Below are 26,832 nucleotides of genomic sequence, written 5' to 3' on the forward strand. Positions count from 1 at the left end.
TTTATGGTTGTTCATAAATCATACAGTAGTCACTATTCCGTTTATGAGGGCAGTGGGAGTAAAATGTAATAAATAATCCAGTGCACAGCCCAAGAAATGCCTGGAGAAACGAACGACTGGGGGAAAATAACAGCTCAGAAAAAAGAAAAATCAATCCGTTTAGCTACAGTAAACACTATAACCAATAAACAATAAATGCAACTCAGTTCCGACTGCGTTTTTATGTCTTTGTGGGCACCATGTCCCCTCAAGATGATGATTTTGTAGTTGCGGGGACCTTTGGCTCCTTTCCCCCCCAAAAAAGTGAAAGAGGCCAAAGTTAATCTAAGTTAATCACATGGATTTGTTAAATTATATCAGGAGCACCTGATTTAACATAATGTAGCACTGATTATTATTGATTAACCAACCCAGGCATCAGATGATAACTATTAATAATACTGGGCTTCCTTGAGAAAATGCTTGGAAATGGTTAAAAATGTATTATACTTGCTATTGTTAAAATGTTGTTGGTATTTATTGTAATGTTAGTAGGTCAAAAAACTACTTCAGTACTGAGTTACTTTTAGAACCACAGTGGAATATCTTAGTCCATCCAGCATCTTTCAGCACAGGAACAGAAGATGGTTAGGCTCTATTTTTCTGTTTCTGGTCTAAAATAAAAAGCTGAAGCTCTAAAGTCAGAGATGTGATCAATCTCAAAACAAGACAGATGTCACCAACAAAGCAGAAGAAAAGTTTAACCAGGCGGCAAGCTGGGAGGAGTTTTCACCACAGTAACAGAGTTTGACTGGACCGTGAGCCAGGACACTTCTTACCACAGCAACGTAGTTTGTCTGGGCCATGAGCTGGGACATTGCTCGCTGAAGTAATTGAGTTTGACATGGCCATGAGCCGGGACTCTGCTCACTGCAGTAGTTGAGTTTGACTGGGCCATGAGCTGTGACACTTTTCACTGCAGTAGTTCAGTTTGATTGGATCATGAGCCAGGACACTTCTGACCACAGCAGTGGAGTCTGTCTGGGCCATAAGCTGGGACACTTTCACTGTAGTAGTTGAGTTTGACTGGGCCATGAGCCGGGACACTGCTCACTGCAGTAGCAGAGTTTGACTAGGCCGTGAGCTGGGACACTTTTCACTGCAGTAGTTGAGTTTGACTGGGCCATGAGCTGTGACACTTTTCACTGCAGTAGTTCAGTTTGATTGGACCATGAGCCAGGACACTTCTGACTACAGCAGTGGAGTCTGTCTGGGCCATAAGCTGGGACACTTTTCACTGTAGAAGTTGAGTTTGACTGGGCCATGAGCCAGGACACTGCTCACTGCAGTGGCAGAGTTTGATTGGGCTATGAGCTGGGACACTTTTTACTGCAGTACTTGAGTTTGATTGGACCATGAGCTGGGACACTTTTTACTGCAGTAGCAGAGTTTGACTGGGCCGTGAGCTGGGACACTTTTCACTGCAGAAGTTGAGTTTGACTGGGCTGTGAGCCAGGACACTGCTCACCGCAGTGGCAGAGTTTGATTGGGCTATGAGCTGGGACACTTTTTACTGCAGTAGTTCAGTTTGATTGGACCATGAGCCAGAACACTTCTGACTACAGCAGTGGAGTCTGTCTGGGCCATAAGCTGGGACACTTTTCACTGTAGTAGTTGAGTTTGACTGGGCTGTGAGCCAGGACACTGCTCACCGCAGTGGCAGAGTTTGATTAGGCTATGAGCTGGGACACTTTTTACTGCAGTAGTTCAGTTTGATTGGACCATGAGCCAGGACACTTCTGACTACAGCAGTGGAGTCTGTCTGGGCCATAAGCTGGGACACTTTTCACTGTAGTAGTTGAGTTTGACTGGGCTGTGAGCCAGGACACTGCTCACCGCAGTGGCAGAGTTTGATTAGGCTATGAGCTGGGACACTTTTTACTGCAGTACTTGAGTTTGATTGGACCATGAGCCGGGACACAGCTTTTACTGCAGTCGTGGAGTTTGACTAGGCTGCAAGCCAGGATGCCTCATACACTTCTTTGCTCACCAATGTAAGTATTTAATAAACCATAAATCATAACAATAAAAGTAATAAGATTTAAAAATACTCAGGAGAGCACAAATCCATCAATATTTTTCTTGAGTACATGAGTAATTGTAGTTACTACCCATATATGAGTAATGGTAATGAGACACTGTTATATTACTGAACAAATTCTGTAATAATAAATCATGAAAGCTTATGACATGGTCATGCCATGTTTATGTCAGTGTTATGTAGCAGGTTTCGAGTGCTACCCAAAGAATAAGTGATGAACTGGTATATTGCCCTCTACTGGTGGCAGTGAAATGCACGGTGAACAATTGTGTTGCATACAAAATGCAACACAATCTCCGGTTTTGGTAGAGCTACAATGAATTTGGTGTTTCTCAAGCTCTCAAGCAGTGTCTTTGAGATTTAATGCATCTTAGAAAGCCCCCTCAAGCTGGAACACGACCCCCCTCCTCTTAAATGAAATTCTGGCTACCCCACTGGTGTACGAGAGAGTAAAAGAAACTGCATGATTCCTGCCAAAAAGCACACACAGCCTCAGCTTGAACCGTCTGACCGAGTTTGAAGGCACAGCTGAACCTACTGCCGCAGAGCCAAAATCCGAGTGTGCATCAGTGAAAGATCAGGCTGTTTATTCCTGACTGAAGCACTGTGAGGTCCTACACATCCTACACATTCAAACTCACAGACACATACAGACACATACAGGGTTTCGAGGCGTTTCATGGTGCTTGGGGGGGTGTTTGTGTATTAAAATCTGCAGAAGTGTGTTCTCATAGTAATACCAATAACAACATTCCGATCTGCCCTCAGGGGATGTTTATATTTTGCATCCGGTGAACATCAAAAACAAATAAAACTCATCATGGAAAGATTAGATCTTCTACCAACAGATTTTATTTAAACATAGACAGCAGTGGTTTTCGACCTGTGGGCTACAGCCCCCCAGTGGGTCCTGGTGGTACAAAAATTTATTTCAGTACAAACCCAGTGAATATGTACCTAAACCTGTCGAAATGAGGCAGAAAATCTCAGCTTTCCTGTCTTCAGCCATCTTGACATCCAGCACTCAGTAGCTACCAAATTAGCTTCTCATTAGGAATGTCAGAAAAAGACAACTGCTTAAATTTGCGAAAGGTTTTGTGGTCATTCGTTTGAGCCGCAAGTTTATTCTATTTATTCTGTTTTTGTTGATACTGAATAGTAATTCAGATTCCAGTTACCTCAGACGGAGGCATCACACTCGGCGAGACAGAGTCTAAATGAGGTCGAGAACGAGATGAGATGCATTATTAAACCGTTCGTTTATGGCCTGCAGACCGGACTCGAGTCCTACAACACTGGTTTTAGCAGCTGCAGTTAAATGGTCCTAAAATCCCACATCTCTGCATGCACACACACACACACACACACACACACACACATCTCTAAATCACATCCCTCTTTGTCCAAGGTGCCAAAACCCCAAATCACCAAATTGGAGGTCAGGCCCTAAAACACACACGCCTCATTTGATCACACACACACATAGATCTCCTCCGTTCTTTCGGTTCCCAAAACCTCTCCTCCAGGTTTGTGCCCTCAGATATATTGCCCCCTTTAATCCAACCAATCAGGCGTCAGTGTTTCATCTCCCAAGAAGTTTGGGTTAGTGGCTTTAATTGGCCGTTTGATTTGCATCACTTTGATTTAATTCTATGCGAGTGAGGAGGTTTATTTTCGCCTGGACGGCTGCTGCTGCTGCTTTCCCCTGGGCAACAGCGCCACGGCTGCAAGTGTGTGTGTGTGTGTGTGTGTTTGTTTTCATAAATTATCAGGCCTTTTTCAGGAAAACCACAGAAAACTGGGGACAAACGAAACACCTCTATCTTTGTGAAGTGCCTCTAACAAAAGCCTTTTCTCAATTGTTCCATATGGACAAAAGTATTGGGACACACCTCTTAATCACTGAATTCGATGTTTCAATCAGTCCCATTGCCACAGGTGTACAAAATCAAGCACCTAGCCATGCAGTCTGCCTTTACACACATTTGTGAAAGAGTGGGTCATTCTAAAGAGCTCACTGAATTCGAGTGTGGTGCTGTAATAGGATGCCACCACTGCAACAAGTCAGTTCGTGAAATTTCCTCCCTCCTAGATATTCCACCATCAACTGTGAGTGGCATTATGGAAAAGAAGAAGAGTTTAGGAACCACAGCAACTCAGCCACACAGTGTCAGGCCATGTAAAGTTACAGAGCAGGTCATTGAGTGCTGAGACGCATAGTGCATAAAAGTCACCAACACTCTGCTGATCAATAACTGAGTTCAAACCTCCTCTGGCATCAACATCAGCACAAAAACTGTGTGCCAGGAGCTTCATGGCATGAGTTTCCTGGAGCATGAAAGCCATACATCGCCAAGCGCAATACCAAGCGTCGGAGGGAGTGGTGTAAAGCACACCACCACTGGACTCTGGAGCAGTGGAAACATATTCTGTGGAGTGATGAATCACACTCCTCTATCTGTCAGTCTGATGGGTGAGTCTGGGTTTTGGCGAATGCCAGGAGAACCTTACCTGCCTGACTGCACTGTGCCAACTGTAAAGTTTGGCGGAGGAGGGATGATGCTATGGGTTTGTTTTTCAGGGGTTTGCCTAGAACTCTTAGTTCCAGTGAAGGGAAATCTTAATGCTTCAGCAGACCAAGACATTTTGGACAATTCTACGCTTCCAACTTTGTGTGAACAGTTTGGGGAAGAACCTTTTCTGTTCCAGCATGACTGAGCCCCAGTGCACAAAGCAAGGCATGACTGGGTGAGTTTGGTGTGGAAGAACTTGACTGGCCCTCACAGTGCCCTGACCTTAACCCCATCAAGCACCTTTAGGGTGAACTAGAATGGAGACTGTGAGCCAGGCCCTCTCATCCAACATCAGTGTCTGACCTCACAAGTGCTCCTCTGGATGAATGTTTATTAATATCTGGACACTCGTATTGTCCAGATTAATGTTTTTATATAATATGCTTAGGCATTTACACAGTAGCTTGTCTTTTTCCTAAGCTGACTGCCAGATAAATAGTTTATTGAATATGATACATGGTGCATATGTCCTGACAGGGCATAAAAACAAACCTCTGTTTGTGTGTGTGTGTGTGTGTGTGTGTGTGTGTGTGTGTGTTGAAGTGTGTACATTTTTAGCATTCTCTGCAGTGCAGGGGGAGCAGTTCACTACAGTGGGCGTATGTGTGTGTGGATGGGCAGCATATCTTAGTGCTGATTCTCCCCCTATAGACGTGTACAAGCAGGTGGGAGAGAGGTTACACACACACACTCACTTACACACACACTCGTGTCCTAGCTTGCCCACACACTCCTATTTCTGCTGTAGGATCAGACAGAGCTTAAAGAAAGAGAGGAGCGCTGTTAAAGTACAAACCACAGTGTCAACACCCCCCCAAACACCCGGCAGCTCCATCAATAACCCCAGCCGACCCTCAGTCTGTTCGCGCTGCAGATTTGTTTCAGAAATTCGATCGTTTAAGACCTACAAGAAAGAAAAAGACTTCAAAGGGCCGTATCCTACACTTTTCTTGTGCTTTATTTTTTCCCCCTGAGGTCCACTTATAACATTTGTGTGGTTTTATCTACCAAAAACATCATAATTCATTTTAAACATGACCATTTTCCCACCTTCTCTTTACTCTCTGGAATCGACCTTATCTCCTACTCAGATAAGGTCTATTCTATTGAACTAGTTCACACTGCGCTCCTACAGTTTAAACAACAATAAGGTACTCAGATCTTAGATATTAGGATTATGTTCAGACACAGCACAGCAGGACATGGCAGGATAATTCGTTCATTAACATTAACTCCACTAGAGCTCTCAGCTCCTGACAGCAGCTTCAGAAATACAACCATATTACACTTAGTGGGAAGGAATGTGATATATATGTATATACATATACATACATCATCTAAACTGCTTATCCTTCTGGGTCGCGGTGGGGTGCTGGAGCCTATCCCAGCTGTCATTGGGCGGAAGGCAGGATACACCCTGGACAGGTCGCCAGTCCATCGCAGGGCTATATATATATGTATAAAACGCTTAAATGATGTAGAAAAGTTAAAAAACTTTAAAAAATGGAGATCTTCTATTGATTTATAGGGTACTTTCTATTAGGAGGTGTCTGTCCTAAACACTAACCCCTAAATTACACCTGGGAAGATAATACTTTAATAATACTAAATATTTTTTATTAAATATTTTTTATAAATTAAAAAAGTTAGATTTGTTCTGAGTTAAATTTTTTTAAATAAATAAAAAGAGGAAAAAAACCTGCCCCAATATTTTCCTGTCACTACCAAAACAGGAAGAGTTTTAGTCTGTAGGCGGAGCCATATTTAAGCATGCCCCTGCATTTTAAAACAGGAAGTGAGACTTCATCCCTGTCCCTCATGGCCACATGGTGAGGAGTTAGATTCCACTGTTTTGAGGTAAATGTGTCCCAAAGTCTGATGATCAGTGAAACATTAAGAATTGTCATTACCGAAACACAGATTTTCCGCACTTCTTTGTGTTTTGATGAAAAATATGAAGATTTTCTGTCTGTACAGCTGTTCAAAGTTGTGTTTGCTAGTCACGTACTGACTAGCACTTTGTGAGCTCAACATGAGCTAAAATGGTCATTGCCGAAACAGTCACTACTAAAACATTTGGTAAAGTTTTATGATTGTTTTATTAGTGACAAAATGGAATGGTCAAGCACTAGTTTTAATAAAATAAACATAATTAAGGTACAAGGTCACTCAAAGCAAAAGGATTTTAGTCTAAAGTCCAAGATCAGTTAAAAGACCCAATTGTGTTTTCAACTCAGACTTTAAACCAAGTCAGTAGAATGATCCATATATGTGAATGAGCTCTGTTCTGATTGGCTCTGCTTCATTTCAGAGGCAGTCCGGGCTGAAACACTCCTTATAACTTTAGTGTGAAAGGGCGGGACTAAACTGCTGTAGGCTGAATGGGGCGGATATATGTAAATGCATTGAAACCACAAAAACATTCATTCAAAACAGGCTGTTTTTGCAGGTTAGCTTCTATATATGGACAGTTACACTGTGACAACGTTGTGATAACCTATTGTTTTGGTGCCCACAACATTGTCAACATTAAAATGTAATTCCTCAGAAAGTTGTTAGTTGTCAGTGCGTTGTCACAACCTCCTAGAATCCTCATAAGTTTCACTATGTTGTGCGTGGAACTCCATGGTTGCCAACAGGTTGTCATAACACTGTTTGGCAGTGTTACCTAATGAGGTTGTGACAAGGTTGTGACAGCCTTGTTCAGACAACGTAAACAGCACCACCTTTTGACAACATTGTAGTAATGTTGTCAGAAAATAGACAATGTTGTGACAGTGTTGTGTGTTTGCTGGCATATAGCACCTTTCATATCCTGCGGTCATTCAAAGTGCTACAAACGAGAAATTTCAAATTAAAATTAAAGTAATGTAAAGTACAGCCATCCATGGCCGGGAGTCCAAGAGAGCACAATCGGCCTCGCTCTCTCTGGGTGGGCAGGATGGCCGCGCCAGCCCCACCCCCATCATTCAACGCGATGCTAGCGTAGCAGAACTGGTGGTTGGTGCTTTCCTCCAAGTTGTTCCAATGACGTTGCAGCATTTCGAAAAGATGTGGTGGTGCTTCACAGGTCACGGAGGTAGCCTGTGCCAGCCAACCCCCCCACTAGCGCTGGTGGTATCAAGCATAGTAGCTAAACGCTGCTTCTCCATGTTTAGTCTTTATCTGTGGCAGGACTGACTAGTTTCTAATGATCTGAGAATTCAGCTCAGCTCATATCACTGCAGCAGGTCAAATAAATACGCTGCTCCTGCAACATTAAGTCATTTATGGAGCAGTAATAGTACCTTAAAGTCTATTCTGTAACAGACCGGTAGCCAGTGTAAGGATTTAAGGGGGGTGATGTGTTCCCTTCTTTTACTGCTAGTGAGAATCTAGAAGCTGCATTCTGAATCAGCTGAAGCTGTTCGATTGTCCTTTTTGGGTGTTCAGTTAGGAGACCATTACAGTGATCAACCCTGCTAGAAATAAAGGTGTGGATGAGTTTCTCCAGGTCTGCTTTCGTCAGAAAATCTCTGATCTTGTTGATGTTCTTAAGGTGATAAAAAGCTGAGTTAGTAGGTGTTTTGTCATGACTACTAAAACTAAGATCAGAGCCCATTGCTATTCCTGAATAAAATAATCTCTGTTTTATCTTTATTCAACTGCAGAAAGTGTTGTCCCATCCAGTTAGTGATGTGCTCAAGGATTTACAAAGTGAATCAAGGGGATGTTAGTTGTTTGGGGAGAGGGCCAAGTAGATTTGAGCATCATCTGCATAGCTAAGGGAGACACCGAGACATCTTGTCACATTTTTTATATCACTGCTGTCGGAAGAAAAACTTGTATCTCCTTTTTTGTCATGAAGAATGGACCAAAAGAAACAGCCCAAAAAAACTTGGAAAAAAGTCTTGTTCCATTGACTTACATTAAAAGTAAAGTATGTTTTTTCCTTCTCCTGTAAAGTTACCATTTTAGAGATATGAAGTTTTGTTGTGACAACAGCGGTACATTGTGAGATTGTAAAAATGGCAAATCTGCGCTCACAGTGTCTCTTGCCTTTCCCAGACAGGATATGACATCAGACCAAGTAGATGCACAAAACTAGTATTCCACTTTAAAGTAGCACCGTCTGATGTTGGAAGTATTAGCAGCATGACAACTTACCCGTGTGACAAGCTGTCCCGGTTTCCCTACATCAAACGCTTATTTTTTAAAAATGAGGAAAATTTAGTTTTCAGAAATAGGCACAGCCTGATACATTACAGCCTGATATATTTATCTATTTTAATAAAGTCCCTCCATATCATTATCTTACTTCTTTCTTACTTACTTTCATCACTACGGGCTTAAATAATCAGATTATTCTGTCTGTCCCACCTGAATCTCTCTCTCTCTCTCTCTCTCCCAGATTCAGATTTAAATGGATTTATTGCTATGATGATTAACAGCTGTTACCATTGCAATGAAAGAAATGCTTTATATATTAATACCATTGATAGTAATATAAGACAAATAGAAAAAGAAAAAAGAAGAACATGATATATATATAGATGATTCATAACTATCTATCTATACATCTTTCTCTATGTCATTGTATCATTCTCTATGTCTGTATCATTCCAATGGACTTTTCATCTTCTACACACTAAAGTCTAAAAATGATCCAACTCCTGCCGGGAAGAGAGATAAAGAGAGAGAGAGAGAGAAGGATAGAGAGAAAGAGTCTGTGCTGTTAAACAGTATGGGTTAAACAGCTCTAACACCGATGGAGCAGGTCACTGCACAACACACTGACGTCAGAATACCAGGAATTTCACAACCATCACTACCATTCAGCCACGGTCAGCCATGTTCAACTACATTCAAACACATTCAACCACACTGAGCTGCATTCAGCTACATTCAACCAAATTTAAATACATTCAGCTACATTCAAACACATTTAACCACATTCAAATGCACACAAAAAAGGTAGTAAACTGTTACTAGGGCAGTGCCCCTCTTGTCAGTGGGGTGGTCCCCTTAAGAGTACATCTCAGTACCTTTAGTCAGGGAACATAATGGTACCATAATCCACTGAAATTATATTTTTCCAAGTTGTACTGACCCCACACAACCCGTCTCGCCTCCAGACTTTTATTTTATTGCTCTGTTTTAAAACATTAGGTTATGAAAAGGTACAAATATGAACTTTTCACCTGGAAAAACACACATTTAAGGTGCACTGTTGGACCTTAAAACCTCTGCAGTACCTTTGAGGGAACATTTACATTGTTTGTACCTTGATGAATGGAAAATGTACCTGCACAGAACCTTTATTACTAACAGTGCATTCAAACACATTTAACCACACTGAACTACATTCAACTGCATTCAAACACATTCAACCAGGTTTAAGTACATTCAACCACATTTAACTACATTTGACCACATATATAGATGGATGGATAGATGGATAGATGATGATGCTACTTTGAAAGAGCTGCTGAACACTACATATATGCTATATAATATGTTATATATATATAGATCTATACTATATATAGTAATATAGCATATATATATGACTAGTATTATAGTATGAACACTACCATATATATATGTACATTCTTCTACTGTTGTCAGAAGAAAATCTTGTGTCTCCAAAGTAGTAACTTTATAGGAGAAGCAGAAAACCTACTTTACTTTTAATTTAAGTCAATCTGGACTGTTTCTTTTGGTCTATTCATCCTTAAATTTACACACAATATAAAGGCCGACAGACATTTTTAATTATGTCACAAACTGAAAAATGTCAAAAATAGATATACAAGGTTTTGTTCTGACAGCAGCGATACACAAACATCTCCTTTTCAACATAATTTTAAAATGTCAGCTGCCCTTTACAGACCAACAGAAATGACTTTGAACAACATGTTCTTACATTAACTTACACTGAACATTTACATGGTTTATCCTTGTTCTGCAAAAGGTACTTTTTAGGTGATTTTGTTCAGCAGTGATTATACATATAAAACTTTCTAAACCTATATAATATATAAAACTTTATATATAAGACCTGTTTTTTATCACTGATCCATCAGTGGAGCTGTATTTGAATGAGAGCACTACAATCTCAGATTCTATCAGAGGGACAGACAGTGTGCTGCTGCTGCTGGGCATCAGCCTGGAATACTACAGACAGCCAGAAGGGTCAAACTAGGAAAATGAGTTAACGGCATTTAAAAAAACGTAATGTGCCGTTAATAATTCATCACATTAACTGACTTAAATGACGTTTTGCTCATTAATCATCACCGTGTATTCATTAGTATATTCCTTGTTCACTACAACTGGACTCCCCAAAGTGACCATTAAACAGCTGCAGCTCATTCAGAACTGCTGCTAGAGTTTAAACCAGGACTAAGAGTGCAGAGCTCATTACTGCAGTGCTGAAATCTTTACAGTGGCTTCCAGTCAGTTACAGAATAGATTTGAAGTGCTGCTGCTGGTCTATAAACCTCTGGATGAATACATCTCTGATATGTTTAAAGACTACAAAGCAAGTAGGTCTCTCAGATCCATGGATTCAGGTCGGCTAGTCGAGCCCAGAGTCCAAACTAAACATGCTGAAGCAGTGTTTAACTGTTAAGCTGCTACAACAGGAACAAACTGCCAGTGCCTACAACTGAGCTCTAAGACTTGAACTCTATTCTTACCGTACTTTACCTTTAATAAGCTCTTTTTAATAACATTAGTACCTTATTTAAAATTTTGGTAACACTTTCTATGAATGTCACCATTGTAAGCATCTATAAACACATTTATAACATGTTATATTGCATTCATAAGGCATTATAAACATGGCTATAAATATTTATAAAAATGCATTATACATTATAGCCATGCTTATTATGCATTATGAATTGTTAACATAATACATTATAAGTACTGTTCATAACAAATTATGAGTTCATAAGTTGTATTTGTCCGCTCTAAGTAAAGTGAAGCGTACTGTACTAAAGCCTCCTCCAGTGTTAAGAGTGAGGCTTCAAGTTGAAGTATTTACTGAAGGATTTACTGAAACACTAAAACATTCACAATAAAGCACATTACAGGCTTCAAATGTCAGAGTTTAAACTAGTGCTGCCATCAGTGTTTTACCCATTGTGGGAAAGTCAACGTACACCACCGTTAGCTTGGTATTTGTCTTTACTTTGCAGTCTCCAAGCTGGGACTGACTTCTTTGGCACTGACAGTATAACATGTTATCAACACTACTTATAATGCATTATATTAACAATTCATAATGTATAATAAACATGGCTATAAAGTGTAATCCAGTGTAATTCATTTTTATAAATGTTTATAATCATGTTTATAATGCCATATGAAGGCATTATAACATGTTATAAATGTGTTTATAGATGCTTACAAACGTAACATTCATAGAAAGTGTTACCGAAATTTCCTTTTAGGTTTTTATTCTGCTTTGTAGTTTTCCTGTTATTGTTCTATGTTTATGCAAAGTACTTTTAATTGCTGTTTATAAAAGCCTGTTAAATCTTTAAGTTAAACCCTTACTGTGTTTTTGTTATGCTATCTGGTGTCGACCAGAGGAGGATGGGTTCCCCTTTTCGGTCTTGGTTCCTCTCACTCTTAGGGAGTTTTTCTTCCCATGGTCGGCCTTGGTGACTCTCATTTGGAGTTCTGTGAAGCTGCTTTGGGACAATGGCTGTTGTAAAAAGCACTGTGATAATAAACCTTGAAATGAAAATGAAATGAAATGCATGAACACGTTATTATCCTCATTAGTGTGTGTTTCCTGTGTCTTGTTTCTGCATGTCGTGTATGTGTGTGTGTGTGTGTGTGAGTATGTGCTGAATTCCTGGAATCTGTTCTTGTTCAGACACTCTCGGTGTGTGTAGGTGGTTTTTGTGTTCTTTCCGATTTGAGCTGCATTTTGTTTTCTGTTTCACACTGAAGCTCCAAATTCAGCCCACTGACACATTTAAGGCAAAAGTTTAATAAAAATGAAAATAAAAACAACTTCCTGACATTTCTACTGCCGTACCCATCAGTCTGAAAGCAGACTTTGTTTATCTCTTTTTATATCTTTTTTGGTTCTTCAAGGGTTCCTTAGTAAAGACATTGGTTCTACATGGAATCATGAACCCTCAAGGAACCATCTGCATGCTCAAATGGTTTTTTGCATAGTGAAATGATTCTTCTTATTGATGAAGGATGTGTTGTATAAGGTTCTATATACAAAGTTGACACCTTAACAACAGCAGAACCCTTTTTGGTGCTGTATAGAACCATATACAACACATTCTCCATTGGTCTGAAGAACCATTTCACCATGCAAAGAAAACATTTGAGCATGCAGGCAGTTCTTTGAGTGTTCATGGTTCCTTGTCTTTACTAAAGAACCCTTAAAGAACCATCCTTATACAGTTTTCATGTTTTTCTCAGTGGATTGAACACAAACATGATCAGGTTTACAAAGAGGAACCACCTTTTATTAGGCACTCAAGCAAAAAAGATGGTTCTTCAAAGGTTTCTTAGTAAAGACATTGGTTCTACATAGAACCATGAACACTCATATCTATTTGCATGCTTAAAGGGATCTTTGCATCTTGAAACAGTTCTTCAGCTTGATGGAGAAAGTGTTGTATATGGTTCAATATAGCACCAACAAGGGGTTCTGCTACTGTAACCGTAACGGTAGAAGAACGCTTTTTGGTGCTATATAGAACCATTTTCAAAAAGGTTCTATAGAACCATGTACAACACATTCTCCATCACTCTGATAAACCATTTTACCATGCAAAGAACAATTTAAGCATGCAAATGATTCTATAGAGAACTCATAGTTCTATAGAACCATTGCCTTCATCAAAGAGTGTAAAGTCTAAAATATGGTAGTTATTGAAAGTAGCAAAGTAGACATGGATACTAGACTAGGCTTCCATTAGTTTCTACTGAAGTGTTTTTAATATGTTAAATCATTATTAAATAAAGTAAATAAGTAAATCATTTTTAAAATTAAAAACATGCCGTAACACCATCATATTGCCTTCATAATTTATATAGTTTAGAATTTTATATAGTACATAATATAATATATTATAATTTATATAATATAATAATTCATATAGTTCTATAACATTCATGTAGTTCAAAATTTTTCAAAAAGTTTTTCACAAATTTCTTTCAACTATAGAAAAAAGTTTTTACATTGATGTTATTCTTAACAGTGTAATTTAGAAAATAAAATATTATACATACATATTCTGAAATGCACATCCATGGCAATTCCTGATAGATCACATGATGGATTTTCATAAAAGTCATAAAATAACTTCAATTCAATTCATTTCAATGAAACCATGAAAGCTTTCAGGACTGTGCTCCAAATAGTTCCCTAGTTATGAACATATATATATATATATATATATATAAATGAACATAAAACTGCAAAATTGACATTTCTGTTTAAAAAATTAGATGTGATAAAAGCTACTACACATTATAAAGATACAAAAAGCATATCATATTGTTTTCAATCATTTTAATTTTTTTATGTCTAAAATGAAGGATTTAAAATCCCTTGTCTGTCGTTGTCGTTGGACAGGTGTGTTTCATCTGAAGCTGCTGTCAGGAGGAGCTCCACTGCAGTCAGTGATAATGAATGAGCGATGCTGGCGCGTCCTGCTGCGCCGCGTGTGAACGATCCTGACGTGGCGTGTGGACGCGGCTCTGAGTGCTATCAGCCTAATCGACTGGATATGAATTATTAACAGCACATTTCTCAGAATGTTTAAAGACAGTGCGAAGCTGCTCACTGTGATCCTCTCTGCTGTCCAGATGGAGGAACCGTAGTCCACTCAGACTGAACGGTTTCTCTGAGGACACTTACAGTAGCGTCTAATAAAGGACAGTGACACGCTGCTCAAATATTTAACAGCAGCAGAAAATGGAGAGCGTCATGTCTGAGTGTCGCCACAAACACACACGGCTTCGTTTTCATTACCGTCACGTCAACGTTAGGACCTGGGGTCACACATACGTCCTACATCCTATATATATGTTAACACACACACACATTGGAAAAAAAAGAGTTTCTGTTTACATCAACATTTTTTGATGAACAGACCAATGGAAATGCTCCAAAATAACATGCAATAAATACTTTTTTTTGCCTTAAATTCAATTTCCAGTACACACCACACACACACACACACACACACACACACACACATAATATATATATATATATATATATATATATATATATATATATATATATATATATATATATAAATAATTTATTAATTTATGCATTTTGGGTCCTATTTATTTATTTATTTATTTTTTGGTGCATTATGCACTTTATTTATTTACTATTCTGGCTTGTTGCATCCTCCATATGCAGAGGATGTGTTCGCTTATTTTCACCTAGAAAATCCATCAAAAATAGTGAAAATCAATAATCAATACGGCACTGACAATCAATACCGCAAAGGTGCAGTAAGCAGTTACTCTCTAACTCTCTCTCGTCTTTCTCTAATTTCACACTTTTCTCCCTTTCTATGTTTTTCTATCTCTCATTTTCTCCTCTCTCTCTGTTTCTTGTTCTCTCTCTCACTCTTCTTTCTCTATCTCCCTCTCTCCTCCTGCTCCTTTCTCTTTGTCCTCTGTTTCTCCTTCTCTCTCTGTCTCAGTCTCTCACTCACCCTCTCTTTGCTCTTATGTCTCTTTTCTTCCTTTGCTCTTCTTTCTGTGTCACTCACTCTTTCTCTCATCCCTCTGTTTCCCTCTTTCTTACTCTTTTTCCCTCTCTATCTTTCTTATTCCTCTGTCCCTTTCTTTCCTCTCTCTCTTACTTACAGTCTTTCTGTCTGTCACTCTATCGCTTTCTCAATGTTTACCTTTTGCTCTTTCGCTTTCCTCTCTCTTTTCCTCTATACACTCTACAGATAAGTGGAGTATATAATAATACCAGGTGAGGAACAGAGCAGGTGAGATGTGTTCACCTTTCCTCAGACTGTATTATACCGACTGCTCTAGAATGAATATTAAAGGTGTCTGAGATTCAGAGGGCCGAGCGAGTGTCAGCGATATCGGTTATCTATCTGACCTGTTGTCTGATCCTGAGTGTGTGTTGAGTTACACAGCGTCACCTGCCGCGCACCTGTCCTACAGGTAACCCTGTAACCCACCTGTCCCACAGGTAACCCTGTACACCCACCTGTCCCACAGGTAACCCTGTACACCCACCCCGCCTCACTTGATGATTAGACACAGTGCTGCCATGGCAACGGAATTCTGTCAGTCAGTGAGAGACAGAGACAGAGAGGTAAGACGGAAATATGTATGCGCCCTCCAGAAAAGGGACTTGTTGAGGAACTTGTTGTTAATGTTGTAGTTTGTTAGTCTAAGGTTTGTATAGGAGTTTATTGTGTCATCCTGTGTCAGGGATGTAGTTAGTGTGGGTTGGTGGTCACCGAGAGGGTGAAGTCTGTATGTGCAATTCCGCCAGGTGTTTAACAAAAAGCACTCCTCATGATGGAATCATGGCCTTTGCTGTGTCTTACTTGACATTGACGTTACACTGGTGTAAGAACTGGGAATAGCACCCCCAGAGGAACTGGTGAGGGATGGTGTTTCCACAAACTCAAGGCAGTGAGAGAGGTTGAGCCCGGCAAAAGACCTGACGACAGGGATTGCACTGTGAGGTCCCATGGGGAAGACGGCCTGGCGAGACTCAACGGCACAGGATGGCTCAAGGCCAGAGGTGGTGCAGTAAGGCACGATATCAGTGGCGGTGAGAAGGAGGCCAGTGGAAAGCAAAACCGTCAAAGGCCTTATCATGGAAGTGTCATGGCAAGCAGCAGAGCTCAGCGTGCTAGGGTGTGGGCTGGCAGGGAAACAGATGCCAGCCAGGAAGTTCCATGGCAGCCATAGGCTGTGGGTCGAGTGCAGCATGGATGGCAGACGGCTCATCATGCTTGTCATCACTGGCTCACAGATATCCCCACTGTGACGAGGTGTACTCACGCTCACAGAGAGGGGCGCACCAAATGGCTGTAATGCAACCATCATCCAGTTTTGCATGCAGGAGGAGCTGCAGCAGTGAGGATGCAGCCTCAAGTGATGCGCTCATTTGTCTGGCTGGGGCTGCGTGCACACCCAGGGACTTGGCTCAAGCTGGTTGGTCACCAAGGACAGTCAACCTTTGAAGGGGAGTCTGTGTAGCAACCCATTACGGGCTGGCGCTGGCCTCGAGATGCTTGTGAGGTCCGTGCTGATGGCCACGCCAGGAGAATCAGGAGGTTCAGATCCTCCGGAAAAGGGAGTTACTGTACTAATTAATGCCGTTCTTTATTAGTCTAAGGTGTGCATATGTGTTTATTGTCTTGTTCTGTGTCAGGTTTAGTGTGTGGATTGGTGGTCACCGTGAGAGTGAAGTATGTGGTGAGTTCAGTGCTTCTGTATGTGTAATTCTGCCAGGTGTTTAATAAAGAGCAGTCCTTGTGGTGGAATCATGGCCTCCGATGTGTCTTACTTGACAATGATGTGACACTGGTGTGAGAAGTGGGATAGCACCCCCAGCGGACTGGTGAGGAATGGTCCTTCTACAAACTCAAGTGCGGATGGTGAGAGAGGCTAAGTCTGGCGAAAGACCTGATCACAGGGGCTGCACTGCGAGGCTCAATGGGAAGACAGCCTGGCAAGACTGGCAAGAGAGAGAGAGAGCAAAGAAAAAGAGAGAAACAGAGAGGAAGACAGCAAAAGAGGAAAGAGAGAGGCAGGGAAAAAGGGACAGTCTGAGAGAAAAGAGAGAGAGACATATAGAGGAAGATATAAAGAGAGAAGATAGAGAGAGAGAAGGAGAACAAGAGAGAGCGCTCGAGAAAGAAAGAGTGAGCAAGAGAATGTACAGTAATGTGGGTCAACAGGATTTCCATTATAAGCTGTAGATGACCGGTCACTCTCACACACACCACAGTTCAATACTGAGAGTGCACTTAACACACACACACACACACACACACACATACACTTCCCCATCCTCTTTACTATCTATACACAGAAACACATAATGATTAGCTCAACAATTTAGCCTCTTTAACCATTCACTGCAGCACACGTACACACAAAGTCACACACATTCACACTCACACACACACTACAGATGTGCACAGATGGACCCCCGGGAGCAGGGGGAGGTCTTGAGTCACTGCCCTATTGGCCGCATGTTCAGGCATGCTATATATGTATATAATAATTTGTCTCTGCTGATGTTAAAGATCATCTTTGATGAGGAACAACTGGCTCAGCCTATTATCTCAATTCAATTCAAGATTTATTTATATTGCTCTTTCACAGCAGTGGTTATCATAGAGCAGCTCTACTGAAAAAAACAATGTCGGCAGTAAGTATTCATATCTAATAACAACAGAAAGACAGAGACAGTAAACATTTAAAAACAGAGGTATATAATAAAAAATGAAAACTTTTTCACACTGAGATTGATGTTCTCTTCTACCTTAATACTAATCCAAAAAAACCAGTGTTATTCCACTGCTACCCAACAAAAACCCCAGCGCTATCCCAATCTGACCTCACTGATACCCCAGTAAAATCCCACCGCTATCCCAATTTAACCTCACTAATACCCCAGTAAAACCCCAATGCCACCTAAATTTAACCTCACTAATACCCCAATAAAACCCCACCACTATCCCATTTTAACCTCACTACTACCCCAGTAAAATCCCAATTCCACCTAAATTTAACCTCACTAATACCCTAGTAAAAACCCCACTGCTACCCGTTTTACCTCACTAATACCCCATTAAAACCCCACCGCTACCCCAGTTTAACCTCACTAATACCCCAGTAAAACCCCACCACTACCCCAGTTACACCTAAGTAGTACCCCAGTAAAACTCCACCGCTACCCCAGTTTAACCTCACTAATACCCCAGTAAAACCCCACCGCTACCCCAGTTTAACCTCACTACTACCCCAGTAAAACCCCACCGCTACCCCAGTTTAACCTCACTAGTACCCTATTAAACCCCACCGCTACCCCAGTTTAACATCACTAATACCCCAGTAAAACCCCACCGCTACCCCAGTAAAACCTCACTAATACCCCAGTAAAACTCCACCGCTACCCCTGTTTAATCTCTCTAATACCCCAGTAAAACCCCACCACTACCCCAGTTTAACCTCACTAATACCCCAGTAAAACCCCACCGCTACCCCAGTAAAACCTCACTAATACCCCAGTAAAACTCCACCGCTACCCCTGTTTAATCTCTCTAATACCCCAGTAAAACCCCACCACTACCCCAGTTTAACCTCACTAATACCCCAGTAAAACCCCACCGCTACCCCAGTTTAACCTCACTAATACCTCAGTAAAACCCCACCGCTACCCCAGTATAACTCCACTGCTACCCCATGTTAACCTCACTAATACCCCAGTAAAACCCACCACTACTACTCCTAATCTAATAAAATCCCACTGCAAATTTACAAAAAACCCACTGATAATCTGCTAAAACCCCACTGCTAATCTACTAAAACCCTACTGCTACCAATACCTTACGGCTAATCTACTTAAATCCCACTGCAAATTTACAAGAAACCCACTGTTAATCTACTAAAGCTCCACTGCTAATCTACTAAAACCCTACTGCTACCAATACCTTACGGCTAATCTACTTAAATCCCACTGCAAATTTACAAGAAACCCACTGCTAATCTACTAAAGCTCCACTGCTAATCTACTAAAACCCTACTGCTACCAATACCTTACGGCTAATCTACTTAAATCCCACTGCAAATTTACAAGAAACCCACTGCTAATCTACTAAAGCTCCACTGCTAATCCACTAAAATCCATCCATCTTCTTCCGGGTCATGGAGGGTGGTGGAGCCTATCCCAGCATTCATTTAAACACCCTGGACAGGTCACCAGTCCATCACATGGCTACTAAAATCTACACAGAATTTCAAATACATGATGACTGTTGATTTACCTATCCCACCGCTAATCCAGTGAAATCTCAGTGTTATTCCACTGCTACTCAATGAAAACCCCACTGCTGACCCAGTGTAACCTCACTAATACCCCAGTACAGCCACACTGCTGCTACTTACTTCTGTATTTTAAACATATCTTTGTTTATGTTTATGAATTTGTCCTTTTTTAGCTCATATATATAAATACACAGTTCATAATCATCGCATTTGGTAAATCTGAGTCAGATAAAAGCACTGGAAACACTGAAAAGTGAACATGTGTCCCCTCAGAGTAAATGAAGGGTGGTCTCTGACTTTTGCACATGCACAGTTCACTTTTGAAAGTACTTTTAATGCACACACTCACCACTCGGCTCATACAGTCATGCTAACACACGCAACCATGCACCCACACACACGCCAGCAAGGGTAGGTCACGAAGCTCGGTGGTAGAGGAGTTAATTACAGCGTGATCAATAATTCATTAAACCGTCAGAACAGATCACACACACGCACAGACCCTAAACCTTCGAGTAAGCATTTTCCTCCCTAAAAACAGACAGAAAAAACCCTGACGGATCGTGTTGGCTTAAGCGGATTCTCTCTGTAATGGATTAACCCTCCTGCTGAGGTCAGGATCGCTGCAGCGTGGGTTGATTGATTAGGTCTCGGGAGACGCGCGTCTCCATAACGACCACATCAGCACTTTTCGGCAGTGACGTCCAGCCCCTAATTCCGTTTCTTTTTCTCGTTTACCTCCCCTTCACCCTCTTTACGGACCAACACCCTCAAACGCATGCTAACATGGAGTCAGAGGCTTGTGCGCTAGCTAACTCACTGATTACCGCCAAACTACATTGAGCCACTCTGCTGTCCGGCTAGCTAATGTTGGTGACTTGTTTGGCTGGTTAGCTCTATTAATTCATATCAGCAGTTTGAACACTAGCGTAACTGAGAAGCCAAGCTACATGTAGCAAACTAACAAAGTAGGCTGAACTAGCTACCATTACGGTTAGAGGGTTGGTGCTGGTGCAGGTTTAGCTGGTCACCCGGCATGGTCATGCTGGGTTTTCTTACAGGGCAGTTAATGTCAGAAGTTAGAGCGCTAGCTTGACTGATATGTGAAAAAACACATTGCACAGCATGCATCTCATGCTGGTTCTTGCTGGCCTGGTGCTGGAGTAGCGGATCACCCAACATCGTCATGATGGTTGACCAGCATACCAGCCTCCAAAACATAACATATGCTAGTCTTTCCTGTTTTTTCCAGCAAGACTACATTTAGCAAACTAGTTTACAGCTTTGTCTTCTAAGTTAGGTTAGGTATCATTAGTTACTGTTGGTGTTTTGAGTTCTGCTAGTTAGCTCACATTAGTTTTGCCAAGCTATGCTTAGCAAACTAGTGGACCGCTTTGTTATCCAGGTTATCCCTGCTGAAAAACCAGCACAGACCAGCAAGCATTTTGTGTTGGTCTGTGCTGGTCTATGCTGGTCTCGTGTTGCTCTGGTTCTGGTTTACTTGGTCACCCCAGCATGGTCATGCTGGTTAACCAGTGTACTGGCATCAAAACACAACTTATGCTGGTTTTGGTGATGATCAGCATATCAACGTCCATTGCTGCTGATCAGCATACCACCATCCAAAACACAGCATGGCCTGGTGTTGCTGGTGACCAGCCATGCTGGTCTATGTCCGGCTAGGTTCTGCTGGTTTGTTAACATATGATGTTATCAATTTGTACAAAAAAAACAGAGAAGCTGGTTTATGTTGATTCATACTGGTTTAATGCTGGTCTGGTGCTGGTTTAATTGGTCACTGTGGTTGACCAGCATGCCAGCATCCAAAACACAGCATATGCTGGTTTTGCTGGTGACCAGCCATGTTATACTGTAGCTAACATAACAAATCTAGGCCTATCTAAGGTAAGCTAAAAGGGTAATGTAAGCTCATATAAGTTAACGTAGATGGATTGAGTTCTGCTAGTTAGCTAAAATTTGATGTTAATTTTTGGTCTCACAGAGTTTTTAACTAGTCAAATACCGGCATTTACTGGCTAACGGAAACCCTGATCCACCTCTCGGGAAGAAGAAAAAGCCGAAGCGGCCCGAGCAGACTGCTGCGTGGCAGTGAGAGGGGATCGCTGGGGACGGTGTGAGAGTGCGGGTCCTCACAGACTCCATTAATGCTCAGCAAACAGGTAAAAAAAGATTCCGTCTGCACTTTCTGACAGGTATTTTCAGCTCAGACCTCCCGCTCTGTGGATAAACTCCTCTCTGCTCATGACCTGTAAGGCGATGTGAGTCTGACATCTCACGTCAAAAGGACTCGCTGGCTTTGCACTTCACGGCTTAACACGCTTCCCCTTTTCACCACAAATCCATCCCTCGCTCTTCTTTTTTTCTGTATCTCTCTCTCATTTTTCTTCTTTCTCTTTGCATCCGTCTTTCTTTTCTCCTTTCTCTTTTTCTCTCTTTTACCTCACTCTTCCACTATTTCTCTCCCGTTTTCTCTCTCGCACTTCCTTTTCTGTCTCTCTCACCCTCATCTACCTCTGTTTCTTCTTTCTTTCTCCTTTTTCCTGTCTCATTCTGTCATTTTCCCTCTTTTTCTCTTACCAATCTCTCTTTCTCTGCCCTCTGTTTCTTTTTCTCCCCTTTACTCTCTCACTCACTCTTTCTACTCTCCCCATATTTCTCCTTCATTCTCTCTGCTCTCTCTTCCTCCCTCTCTCTCTCTCTCTCTCTCTCTCTCTCTCTCTCTGTCTCTCTCTCTCTGTAATCTCTAAGCTCTAAGCGGAACAGGTAGACACAAATTCCCCTTACATATTCACCCCCGGCCTGGCGGAACGCTCGTCAAAAGAAAGAAAGAAAGTGTGTGTAGAGGGGTGGGAGACCTGTCAGAAGGCATGGAGGAATGAAGAAAGCGGGAGAGAGAAAGAATAAGAGAGAGCAGAGGAGGTAGAAGAGGAAGACGGCGGTAGACAGGGAGAGACGAGTGATGAATCGAGCTGCAGTGATACGCACACGCGCAAGCTCGGAGGAGGAAAAATAGGTTAGCGCTGGCCTTCTGCTCCACAGCCTACTTCCCTCAGAAAAAACAGAGCAGTGAGTTTGCAGCAGTGACTCCAACACCGGCCACTGAGGGCTAAATCCAGCTGCAGGCTGAAAAACGGCAAATTCTGCCTCTATAGCGGCGTTTGAACACAGCCTACGTAACTGACCTATCCAGGCTCCACCTACAAAGTCATTCTGTAGGTCTTTGTAGGCGTGACCATTAGAGCTGGGCCTTCAGTTTGGCTGATATATGTCAAAACTCAAGAACAATGAGGAAACCATAATGCTAATTTCTGCTAGCACCTCTATGAGATTTCTAATAGTATGTTGGCACTAAGCTAATGCTTGTGCATTTGAACATTTAAGTCCATTTTAGATTAGCCCCTAACATGGCCAGGGCCTGCCGAGTGGTCCGAAGTTTTATTACACACTTCTATAACCTAAGAATAGCTCAACCAGTTTGTATCGAAGTCCGTGTAGTTACTGAATAATATGCCTTAGTATGTAATAAGCCTAAGGGGTTAAGCATTTTTCCCATACAGCCATTGGGAAACCCTTTGGTATTAACCAGTCCTAATTGTTAGTCTAGCTGCCTGTAAGCTAAATAAATGAATACAACCAAGCTAGCATCAGTGTAACTCTCGTGACTTTGGCCATCAAACTAAATCACAAAGATAATAAAGATTCTATCTTTTTCAGCTCTAAATGGACAACAGAGACAAGCTTTTTAGTCTTATAGACAGAGAAAAGAAGATAAACTGAGGTAAGATGTCTAGTGCTTTGAATTCTGTCCATTCTGTACATTGTCATGATGATTTGAAGATGATTTGAGATTATTTGAATAAGATATTCAGCTTCCTAGTAGTTATTTAGCCATCCGCCTTACATCTGCAGTTACCAGCTAACTGAACCCACTCCAAAGCAGTTGTACTTCCTTCCACCTCCAGGATACATCATCAGAATGTGGTTTTCCTAGTCTTTAAACCAGAAAATACACTCAGGACAAAACATGTTTATGATGTAGTCATGGTTACACTTTCATTTCGGTCTGTTCCTATGAAGGGATCCCCAGAAAGTTTTATTCTGAGGCTTTCAGGGTCACCAAAGGGTTAATTTTGGGCTCCTGGATGCCCTCAGATGCCCTCTATATTTCACCGTGGTAAAAAATGATCCAAGAGTGTAAAAAAAGGCTCAGTTACCCAGAAGTCCCTTCTCCAGCATATCTAAGAGCTATAAATATCCAAGTGGAAAATGGAAATGATAACGTCGCTGAAACTTAGCAGCTGAAGTGAGTGTTTTTAGGATCAACTGTAAGTGCTTCAGTGCACAGAGTGTCCGGCCAAGAGCTGATTTCAGACTGGACACCACAAACAGCCTCTGTCCATTATGCTATTAGGTATCAGTCTAGCATCCACTACAATTATGATCAGAATAACACAGAGGAAACAGTGAGAACTTTAGCCTTGGAGCTAATTCACTAATTCACCATGAATGGACACTCCAGGCAAAATAGTATTTTGTAGTGAATAAATAAATAAAAAATGTTATGTTGACTGGTGATGAGATTGGAAAAAAGAATATCACAAGATTATTGACCCTCTTTCTTAGGGTTATGGTCAAGACCACCTTTGTTGCGTCCAAGACAAGTCCAAGACTATGACTAGTTGATGGAGTCAGACTGAGTCCAAAGTGGCCGAGACTAAGTTAATATCAAGACCTAAAAAATCAAGCCATCATTGAGACGAAGATTAACTAGTCTTTTTTGTCTGTTTCCAGTCCAAATTTCTTAGTTTGTAGTTGGTCTCAGTTGACACCAGAGACTAAAGTTAATGAAACTGATGGATCAAACCAAGATAAGCCCGAGTACAAATACTACTGAGTTAAAAACAGTCAGATTGCAAATACTATCGAGTCCAAGTCAAGTCCGAGTACAAATCCTACAAAGTCCAAAACAAGACCAAGTACAAATACTATTGAGTCCAAGACAAGTCTGAGTACAAATACTATTGAGTCCAAGACAAGTCTGAGTACAAATACTATCGAATCCAAGACGAGTCAGAGTACAAATACCATTAAGTCCAAGACGAGTCCGAGTACAAATATTATTGAGTCCAAGATGAGTCTGAATACGAATACTATTGAGTCCTTGACGAATCCGAGTACAAATACTATTGAGTCCACAATGAGTCTGAGTACAAATACTATCGAGTCCAAAACAAGTCCGAAACAAATACTACTGAGTCCTATTGAGTCCAAAAAAAATCAGAGTACAAATACTATTTAGTCCGAAATAAGTAATTCTACAAATACCACACAATCCAAGATGAGTTTGAGTACAAATACTATTGAGTCCAAAACAAGGCCAAGTACAAATACTATTGAGTCTAAGACAAGTCAGAGCACAAATACTATTGAGTCTAAGGCAAGTCAGAGTACAAATACTACTGAGACAGATCCAACGCACATCAGAATCCATAAAAATCTGAGAAAGTCTGAAGTCTTCAATTAGAGCCACTATTTCTAGATATTTTTACGTATTGAATGATCTAGAGTAAAATTAAGTGACAGTATCTGCCTTCAGGTATTCTTTCTTAAAATAAGCTCAATTAACTAACACAATAATTTGATAAAACTAATTAAGTTTGAGAACTACTGAGAAACATAGTGTATGTGCTAACAAATCACAAAAGGTAGCAAACACATTGTCCAGTCCAATTCCAAAAACGGCAAAATCCGAAAGAAAAATTGTCGAGAAACATTCCTGTCAAAGTTTATGATCTTCAACAAGGCAAAGCTGGCTGAGGAAAAGAGGAAAACGCAGCTGAAAGCTGACAGGACACTTAAACAAGCAGCTTGAAATGGGTGAATATATAAATAAATAACTAAACCACCACCACACAACAGCCTAAAAATGACCACAGGGCTAAATTTAAACCTGTCTCAATGTCCACCTAAACCACGCATCATTAGCTTCACAAAGCTGAGGGTTATAATAGGGTTGCAGTTTGGAGAATGTTTACAATAAAAAACACCATGTAGCCAAATATAATAGACATAAAACATACATGCCTCTGGTAATTGGAAGGTAATCTGCTCTAATTAGTGATGCTTCACTGTATACCTTTTCTTCCAATACTTGAATGTTTTGTCTTGTTTAAGGAAACTTTCTACCCACCGTTTTTCAAAGCAAGCCTGAAGGTCGGCCCAATTTTCCACCAGAAACTGTCTATAATGCGAATTCCAACAAGAACTGATGACAAAAAGACATTGTTAGCAGGCCTCCTCATTACTGATAAGCACACATTCACACATTCTGGGCCATTATCAAAACAGACGTGAATCAGGACAAAGCCGGCAGATCAGTAATGGCCCGATGTGTTCACAGAAAACATCATCATTATGAGGATTTTCTACATATTCATCTGGTGCACTTTGAGAAAGTCAACAGATATCAACTCAAATGATCAAAAAAGTACATTTAGAGCTAAATTTCATGCCCAAACATGCTAGGAATTGAAAAAATGTTTGAGAAAAACATCTGTAAACTGGGTGAAACCAACACTGAGACTGATACATTCATTCTTTGAGCCAGAACAAAAGAGCAAAGCTGATATTCATGAAGCTGCTACGCTAACTAACTGAAATCCATGTGACCAAATGTCAACTAACAGTGCAAACATGGCAAACCTGCCTCAGAAGACCTCCTACTGATCTATGTGTAGTTCCAGTTCTAAGTTAGGCCACACCCACTCAGGTTTCCACATTTAAATATAGATATATATAGATTAGATATAGATACTAGATATACTGCAAAAAACTGAAAAATTGCAAAAGTGAATTCAGTTTAAGACGTATATACATATTTGTTCTCAAAAAAAATACAAAATATAGCCGCGAGTGGCAATAAGTGGGTCCAAGCACACAACAGCACAGTAAGTCCTTGAGTTGAGACAACTGGGCCTAGCAAGGCCTAATGCAGTTTGGTCCTTATTTACAGGTAAAGAGAACAAACTGAAAGGAGGTCAGAGTTTATCAACAGTGGTCTTTCAATATTTGTTTACGTTCAGGTGTACCGGTCTACCAAGTTTTGTAGAACATGCATAACAGCGTATCATACAGTGT

At 40.9% G+C, this 26,832-nt stretch overlaps 1 protein-coding gene across 1 annotated transcript in view; it reads right to left on the reverse strand.

Annotated features, from left to right (window-relative positions):
- The window catches only part of pcdh7a (protocadherin 7a), a 62,818-nt gene that overhangs the window by 25,941 nt on the left and 10,045 nt on the right, over positions 1 to 26,832 (reverse strand).

This window comes from Colossoma macropomum, unplaced genomic scaffold, assembly GCF_904425465.1.
Source record: "Colossoma macropomum unplaced genomic scaffold, Colossoma_macropomum, whole genome shotgun sequence".
NCBI lineage: Eukaryota > Metazoa > Chordata > Actinopteri > Characiformes > Serrasalmidae > Colossoma > Colossoma macropomum.